Below are 10244 nucleotides of genomic sequence, written 5' to 3' on the forward strand. Positions count from 1 at the left end.
TAAACTAAGTGTTTGTTTGATTAAGGGGTTTACTTGAGCCTTACCTATTTGTTTTGTTCATCCTTATATTTGTTACTTGTTTTGTATGTCGCAATTAGAATTTTAACCTTTGAACTCCATATATGCCTATATCCCTTTCCTTCCCCTTTAGGATTAGAAGTCTTGATACCCCGGGACTGATAGGTTGGGACGGGTACTAGCATGCAATAAGTAAACGAGACTGATCGCGTTTAAATACCTTAATGGGGTGGGAAGGGTAGAATATGGATATGATGACCGATGCGCTAATATCACGTGCGACCCCTCTTCTGAGGAGTGATCGCTGGGTATTGCATTGAAGTGATCCATATTAATTATAAACTTAGGACTCCCCTCCCTTTATTTTCTTTCATCTCTTCTTGTAAAACTGTTCAAATCTCTTTTCATGAATTTCTGCCCTCTCTACTTACCTCCGAAAATTTTCAACTTGGTCGCAATGTTATGTGCGAATCCTTATTTGAGCCTTGACTGTTTACTTGTAAAGTCACAATTGTAACATGGCTAGGAACCACACTAGTGGATCTTGAGGGGTGTCTAACACCTTCCCCTCGGGATAATTTCTAGCCCTTACCCTAATCTCTGGTCTCTTCATCTCAAACCCTTGTTAAAGTGTCCTAATGCACTATAATCATTAGGTGGCGACTCTTCAACTTCTAAACCCAATACTCGAAAGGGGATAGAGTTGTCCTCCCAATGTCGTATACCCAATTTCTGACCCCGCGGTTAGAGAAAAAGGGGGTGTTGACAGTGAGTATGCGTTTTCTACATCATCTTAAACAGCTAGATGAGTTACCCCGGTATAGCTGGGGTGCTGCTATTCTCTCTTACCTGTACAGGAGTATGTGCGGGCTAGCATGGGCACCCAGAGCGACGTATGTGGTTTTCTGCCGCTTCTACAGGTGATAACATATTCAAATACTCTGTTCATTACTTCCAATTCTATATAGTCAAAATGACTCTTAAATTTTTCGTCAACCTTGTATGTTAGGTTTGGGCCTGGAAGCAGTTCCTGCCGTTGCAGCCACCTTTACCACCATTACCTCCGGATGTAGCACCTCCGTTACTCCCTCTAGCTAGGAGGTGGGTTCTTCGGTGTGGAAACTACCGAGCCATTGATGCTCATCATAATCTTCCCCTTGTCAGGGATGTGTTGGATATGCTGGAGGCCGCACAAGTAAATATGTACCTAAACTTACTTGTTATAAATTCAGTTGTGTTGCGCATACTCACTTTTATGTTATTATTTGATAGTTCATCTGGACGCCATACAGTGACGAGTTGATAGCTGGCCTGCCCGATTATTGCTCGGTCGACCAACTGATTTGGAGCACTTCTGTCCTGTTGATGTGCCTCGATATTGTGGAGCATTATGCCACAGAGTGGGTACTTCGCCAGTTTTACCGTCTGCAGACTATACCGAGGGAGACTATATGAGAGGCTACATATTATCAGAGGGATGATCATTCGAGGGTGTACGATGCATTTGTAGCATGGCTAGAGGCGCAGGTGCATACTTGGGAGCAGCGAGAGGACCTGATTCCACCACCACCTTCATAGATCCAGGCGGCAACTATTGAAATGTATACAATATGGTACCACCGCCACACCCGACTGATGATCGGGAACCCTGTTCATCAAGCTGGCATTCGGTTCACACCATATGCCAGGAGGCACGAGGCACTTGTATGTTTTTGTTGGAACCCATACTTATAACTACGATATAGCGTTATGCAATTAATATTTTAAATGTTGTGCAGGCTATTGTTCATCATTTATTCTACTAGTTGGCACTGGAGATGTAGCAGCATGCCGACAATCTTGCAGTCGCTGAGTATGGCCGGCAGGTGGTAGAGTTGGCTCTCTGGAAACTGCAGTGAGCCAGAGAGGACGAGAGCTTAGATCACGCTGCTCAGTATTTGGCGCCAGAGCAGCACCATCAGGGTAGGCCTGTCGCACGAGTCAGGGGTCAGGTACGAGCCAGGGCTGCCCCCCGAGGAAGGGTTGTCCCATGAGGTAGGGGTGCCCCATGGGGTTGTGTTGAGGCACCTGTTGAGGATCTTGGAGATGATCAACCGGGTTACATCCCTCAGCTAGGCGAACCTTCCAGCAGCATGTCGTCGTATAGCCTCCAGCTGGAGCTGCCAACATCGCAGGTCACCCCGTCAGGTCCATTATTGATCACAGGTACATTCGATGGAGATGTAGAGCAGTTCTTTTCAGGCCCATCTATCGCAGCTAAGGATCGACCGACCCGAGACATGGATGGTGGGCGCAGGTTGAGTTTTGGCTCATCTTCGGTGGTTGATGCGGATCTATCACAGGCGCAGGTATATTTGTATTACTGTTAAATTTTAATTTGTTTTTTTCTTAATGATTTGCCATAAATTAATTTTTAATTTTCTTATTAAGGCTTCGTCCCAGCCCATCATGGAGCCCACTTTATGCGATGATGAGGACACCATGGATGCTTATATTCAGGAGCCTGACGAGACTATGGTAAGAAAATGTTTTTGACTTAACATGTACATTACTAATATACATTTTCATATGCTAAGCTTAGTAATTATTTTGTAGGTTACTGATGGACCGACGGTCCGTAAGCCTTGTATATATATTTGGTTGGTTTGTCAGCTGCAATAATTATGACGGCCTTGTCGGCCCAGCTTTATATTGATATTTAGTTAGCATTCGCAGTTGTCTTGCAATGTGGCCCATGGCCAAAGTATGAAATCACATGTTCAGAGTTCCTTAGTCGAAAGTTGGTACGCAAAGATAGGTGAGGCACCGGGTGCCGGTCTCGCTCCCAGGTTCGGGGCGTGACAAAAGTGGTATCAGAGCAGTTCTGTCATAGGAAGTCTACAAGCCGTGTCTAGTAGAGTTTTGTTTATGGGTGTGTCGTGCACCACACTTATAAGCAGGAGGCTACAGGGTATTTAGGATTGTCACTCTTTCTTCTTACTCTAGAACGTGTGGTAGAGCTCACTTATAAGAATTCAAATTCCGAAAATCTATTTTGTTCGTAATAGGATGATGCCTACATCCGGAAAGAAGGTTGGAAAGAGAGATAGTTGTGGAAAAGCTGAGTCAGAGGAATTGGATTTTTGTATGATGCCTACGATAAGTAAATATGAGGTCTTTAGCAGATCATGGGTGTACTGAAAGGTGTAAGCTTCCTGATAAGAAGCCTTAAGGCAAGGATGCCTATCCATCTTTATGGTGAAGGATAATGAGAGATTAAGAAGATAAGTATAAGTTTCAGCAAGTAAAAGAAGCAAGGTGAAAAAGGGTACGAGGTACCTAGTTAATAAAGGTTAACAGCGTTTATAATTGAGGCAGAGGAATATAAGCTTTTTGAGTTATATTCAATAGTAACAAAGGTATATACAATTGGTCGCATTCCAGATATGCTCTATGGGGGTTAACAAAAGTAGTATAAGAAGATATGATGGATGAATTGATTGCGTCAGTTGACATTTCCGAAGGATATTGCAAATGTGCTAATAGATCTCTTTATGAGACACCTAGATGGTGCATTCCAAAATAGTGCAGCCAGATAAGAGTACTACTAAGACATGCACTATAAGCCTTGAAGGAATAAACATTACCTTAGCATGGCTCGCGTCCCTAGTAAAGCGAGAACGTTAAGCAACTTGAAGAGCTACTGGATGGAGCAAAGGAAAGCTAAAAGCGAAAGAATGTCATATTGATGTTTTCACAAGAAAAGGGATATGCAGAAATATTAGCAAAGTAATGAGAAGAGAGATAAGGAAGCATTATGAATAAGGTGTGATACATGGATGAAAATAGTAGAGTGTTATAAAACCTATAGTCAAATGAAGAAAGAGATGAAAGGTGATGGGCCTTAAGACAATAAAAGACTATAGGCCATAAGGTTATATCCTCATTTCTAGAATTAAGTTCGTGACTCCAACGCGACTACCCGAAGAGAGAGTTAATCCCAGAGTAATAGAAATCAGTATGGGTTGGTAAACAAGATAAACTAAATTTGAATTAGGGACTGAATGATTGGAAAATACTCGGCATCATGGGAATTTCAGATTTAGTTCTGGCGGTAATAGAATGGACCACAGAAGAAGATTCATGATGAATTCAGAGAATGGTCATTCAGGGAGACGGTTCCCTAAAGCAAGTAATGTGAGCAAATTCAAGCATAAAAGATGGTATGTGCTTGTTATGCTAAGTGTCACCCTTGCGAGTAAGGGAATTTGTCATCCTTGGTACAGAAGGATTGCCGCAAGGCGAGTAAGGATCATTGATGTTGAGAAACAATGCCAAATATGAAGAGGTAAAACATCTACAGGTAGATCCTCGTGGCTTCAGCTCTTAGTACACCCCTAAAGGGGGGAATATGGAGTGATATGGCATTAAGTCAGAATTAAGTGGTTCTAGTGACTATGGAATGGTAAAGGAAGAATGTGATAAATGAAAGAGAAATGAGATGGCACTTATCCAAATCTTACAAATATGCTACGATTCAAGAATATTGTGCAAGCACGACGTCAAGGAGAGGAAGTGAAGGTTCCTGCCCAGGCTGTTATAAATAAATAAGGAGCCAGTGCGAGACGTAAGTTAAAACAAAGAAAATAACCCAATAAATATTACGAGGAATATTGGTATGAGAATGGGCTAACGATTAGTTAGTAATTCGTTAGGAAGATCCCAGTTATGGCAAAACAGGAGGTTACAGACGATTCATCAGATCTTGTATGATAAACATAGTAGAACGCAACATGGAGAATTCAGCCTCGAAGAATATCATAATAATATTTGAGATATATTCAAACAAGAGTCAGGGTAGTTAAAGGTACCGTATGAGTGTTACAAGGATAAAAGAAAGTGCCACTGGGAAGGCAATAAAAATATCAGTTCAAAAGCAACCATACAAGCACAAGGGCATGGAAGTAAGCAACAACAGATGATTATAGGCAAGTAAGGACATCAAAAAGGTCTGTAATAAGGTCACATCTTTATGAGAGTCAAGGGTTCTCCCTAAGTACTACAACGAAAGACTAGATGAGGAGATAAAAAAGAAGGCTTCAACCTAAGCACAACGACCAAAAGAGGAAATGGTCATGTAACAACAATCTCGCAACAACATAGTAAGCATTCCAAAGGAAAGTGGCACCTATCGTGGCTAATGAACGGGAAGTAAAAATTAAAAGTAATATTCGAGATTATATGAGTTGTATGAAAACTATGGCAAGTGTGTACACTAAGATAAGCTAAGTATGGATGCAACAAGGGGCAGGAAGACCAGGAAAAGTAATAGCTTACGTTGAAAGAAAGCTAAGATGGAACAAACGAATTATTCGATCAATGATCCAGAGTTAGTACATTATGGATACACTCAAGATTTTGGAGCATTATCCAGGCAGCGTATTTGTTGACAATTATACAGCCATAGAAGACTCCATTATAAGTTAAAAGAAAGAATTGAGCCCAGGGCATAGACAAAGGACTGAATTGTTAGAAGATTGTATCATGGATATCCCATAACACCCATGAAAGGCTAAGGTAATAACTGATACCATAAGCTACATATCGGAAGATAGCTTAAGCCTACGTAAAGGCTGATCAGAAGGAAGAGGAAACTAAAGTAATTACATCACCCAAGTAAATCAAGATTCTAATTATTGGACCTAGAAAAATTATAGAAGTTGTGCTTGAGAACATGACAGAATCACTCTTAATATCAGATGTTCAAGAGAAATAAAACAACAACCATAATCTATAATGGCTCTATAAGGAAGCCAATTAGAAGAAGTACCATCCTCATAAAAAGTCAGTACAAAGTTTCTACCGGATTGTGTATGTACCAGAGGTGCGAGAATTATAATAGAGCTTCAAGTTATGGACGTAAATTACACCTAGGTAGAAGGGAGGTCATAAAAGAGATACAAGATATGATGCAAGATTTTAAGGTAAGTAAGGTAAAGGTGAACAACGTACGAGATACTCAAAGGCAGAAGATTGTGAATAGTCCATACTTCGGATAGAAGGCTATAAGCACGTGGATCCAATAACCGGGAATGATAGCGGCATCGTCGGCAGCATGTCCTCCAGCCTATAATTTCTAAGTATTGAGAGATCTAGTTAAGAGAATAGAGAAACGTTGGAGACGATGTGATGTCTTGCTTGATGTTCCAGAATAACATAAGGAAATCTAGGGTGCAAGCAAGTTGAAGGAAAGTTTATAAATAGATATGTATAGGTCGCAAGCTAATGGTAGATCGACAAAGTTTTAAGGAAACATGAGTAAGGATGAGGAAAGGCAAGTGGAAAAGTAACGAGAATGGATAAGCCTTTAGGATTAAGCCCATGAAAACAAGAAGAGCAGACAATTTCTCTATGTTATACAAAGCTCACTATAGCCTTAATGAACTCAAAGAAGACTAAGATTAATAGCATTTAGAAGGAATGAAATGCTGACCTGGTAATAAAATGAGGGTATAATTGTGACAGATAAAGGATGATGTTTGGGCCTTCATTTGAATAATAATTTGAAAAAGAAAAAAAAGAAGAGAAGGAGAAAAGATTTCGCTGGTGGCACGAATTTAGGATACCCCCATAAGGTGAATCACATTGAGACACTATGAAAAACGATTATGGGAATCACTTCGAATATTTCTTGAGGTAATGTAAGCCCTAGGGGCAAAGTATTACATAAGAAGTTTAAGTTATCAGTGGTATATTGTAGATCAATATTGAGGTGAATCAACAATGGATGGACAAAAGTCACAAAGTATGAGATGAGATTAGGACGTCATTCTAAAGATGAGCAGTAATGAGGAAGCATTAAAGGACTTACATGTATACATATGGAATAAGCAACGAGAGTAAGCTGGGATTTGGTAGAAAACCTCAACAACGATAAATTATAGTAAGAGTTATGGCAGTAAATTCATACGGATGTCTAAACGGACCTATGCGATGAGATATAGCAATATTTGTGAATTCAACATAGTACCGAGCGAAGAATTTCAATATACTCATATATGCTCAAAGGGACACTTTATCAAGTTCTACATATGAAGCCTAGAGATTAGGCACACTTACAAGATCAAAATTGAAAGGCTGCATGATGAAATGTAGCAACAGTTATGAGATTGGAAGGATTCCGACTACAAGTTGTAGTGTGAGAAGGAGGCCCAAGGGGGGAATGCCCTGTACTTTGGACTCATTCACAGAACAGTCGCTTGGATGGCAAGGGAAGTTCTAAAGTATTCGGAAGATATAAGTTATGAAAATGATAAGTGCATCAGTCAACATTCGAGGATGAATGTTCAAAAGGGGGGAATAATGTTACGCCGCGCAGTATTACGTTGATGTTATGCTCTACAGTAAAATATTACTATGGTGCTACCCTCTCTAGTAATATATTACGATGATGTTATACCTTACAGTATTACATTATGGTGATGTCACGCTTCGCAGTATTAAGTTACGACAGTGTTGCACCCAACAGTATTACATTACGGTGATGTTCGCTTCACAGTATTAAGTTACGACGATGTTGCACCCTGTAGTATTGTACGTTGAATTTGTCATAAAGAAATTGACATCAGTCCAAGGAAATGATTATTTGGGGTTTATAAAGATTATAAGTGATGAGTAAATTTGTGAAGTTAAGAGGGTAAGTAAAATCGAAGAAAACGAATTTTGTCGAAGTTTGGCATTTTGGAATAAAATACGACTCGAGCTAAAATACCTGGAATTTATGGACTAGTATCATACAAGGTACTACATGACCATGCTAGTAAGGTGGACAAGGTATGTTAAATGAGAGTAGTATTTAATTACGTTGAGATAATTTTTAAATTATAGGGGTAATTGATTAATTACCGGGTAATAGAACATTACCCAGTTAACCAATAAGTGGATAGGAATTACATGTGGCAAGAAGCCACAATTCAAGAAAATGACTAAGGGTCTTATTTTCTTTGGTGTCAGCCCCCATACAATTGATATGACTCATTGTCACATTAGATTAGGTGGCAACATATTATAATAATATCAAGACACCTTATTCTAGAATTTTGAACAAAAGATCACATTTTCCCTTAACATATTCAAAACCAATCTGACGTGAAGCTTTAGCAAAATTAGAGTATGACTTCTTACATATTTCGTTCAAATGTCCTACAATTCCCACAAAAACATTAAGCAACGTGATTGATAAAAGTTTCAACAATTCCAACGAGAATTATTTACACATTAGCAACGTAAGATTTTACGGTTCTAAAGGAGTACGTTGCAATCTTCTCCAAGAATATAATACGGAGTTTTCCCTACTCCAGGTATGTTAAGGCTAAGCTCTTCCTTCATTTTGATATGATATCGTAATTACACAAGTACAATGACGAGGCATAAGGAAAAATTTGTATCCCGAAATTTACGTATATTTTGCTAGTCTCGCAAGCTACAATATTCTCTTTATCGGGACTTCATATTCATGTGAGTATTTCATTCTTCCAGTCAAGAGAGAAGAGCGTTTATATATACAGTATTAAAGTATTTTCATTACCATCGAGCTATAATTGATGGGCAGGCCCTTATTGGGCAACCTCTGATCAGATGTTAAGTTATATGTCGATCCTACTGTGGCCAAGCGCCTATGAGCGAACCCAGTTGGCCGAGATATAGAACCTAGTATGGTCGAGCTCCTATGATCGAGCCTACTACGGCAGAGCAATTATATATATATACGAAGTCTTATAGGGCCGGACAGCTATTTTACCTCCTATATTGAGAGAGTTGAGTTAGTATCAGCAGGTAAGCATATCTTCAGATTATCTTTGACTTTCAGCTACTTGCAATTACTATATTATCAGTTTAATTTCAGCTTTCAGTATATTTCCTTACATACTCAGTACATTATTTTGTACTGACGTCCCTTTTCTGGGGGTGGTGCATTTCATGCGTGCAGGTTCAGACAGAAAGACGGGTAGGCCTCCTCATTAAGTGTTGCTCGAGTTCAGCTTGATCGGTAATCTCCATGCCTTTCGGAGTTGCTGGGTCTAGAACCTTATGTCCATCTTGTATATATATGTACACATATTACGAGTAGGTCGAAAAGCTATTCCGATCACAGTTTATCCATCAGTAGAGGCTTGTAGACATACCCTATCAGTTCGTGTAATATGTTGGGCTTGTGGGCCTTTTATATATATTTGGTTGGTTTGTCAGCTGCAATAATTATGACGGCCTTGTCGGCCCAGCTTTATATTGATATTTAGTCAGCATTCGCAGTTGTCTTGCAACGTGGCCCATGGTCAAAGTATGAAATCACATGTTAAGAGTTCCTTAGTCGCAAGTTGATACGCAAGGATAGGTGAGGCATTGGGTGTCGATCTCGCTCCCAGGTTCGGGGAGTGACAAACGGCCTCTTCTACCGATCCTGCCAGCTCTATTGACAATCATGTTGTTGCTCATCCTCACATAAAGAGGCAACATGATGAGGATGATCCTGATAGTGTACCCGGGCGACAGGGGATACTCCTCAGGCCAGCGGCTGCATTGAAGTACACTGGCTGTGGGACTCATTAATTTTTTTGTTTGTATTTTATGTAAATAATGGTAAGAATTTTATTTTAACAACAATTTTATTTTAACACAATTTGAACAATAATTTTTTTTGAACAGTACAACATAAACACAAAAATAGCAATCCTAACATAACATAAATTTAATACAACTAATGAAAACATATGACACAGGAAACATAAAGATACACTAGTACGCTCAACACATACATGTCATTATTTAGTCGCGACCGCCTAGTACTCTCTGATCCAACCACTTGAGTTGGTCTTCTAGCTTATTTGTTTCTTCTTCCACCTCCTTTAGTTTCTCCTTCAACTCCGCAACTTCTTGTTTGGATTGTCTCTCTCTTTTCCACTGCTTCAAACACAAACTATGAAGAGAATACAACTTGCCTTTGTAGTATTCCTGCTGACAGGGTTCATCAATCCATATCTCAAAATTGCGAACAGGTTCGTCGGGAACCCTATAAAACTTGTTCATACACGCCCAGTAGTGGAGTCCAGCTTCTTCCTAACAATCGTGCATCATGCATTTTTTGCCGCACTCGCACCTTAAAACATAAAGGGGTTGAGACATTTGTTAAAGCGTAAAGAAAAACCTTGCTTTTATGGAAATATTTGTTATTGGTTAATGTTAAGCAC

The sequence above is a fragment of the Nicotiana sylvestris genome, chromosome 6, assembly GCF_000393655.2.
Source record: "Nicotiana sylvestris chromosome 6, ASM39365v2, whole genome shotgun sequence".
Lineage (NCBI taxonomy): Eukaryota > Viridiplantae > Streptophyta > Magnoliopsida > Solanales > Solanaceae > Nicotiana > Nicotiana sylvestris.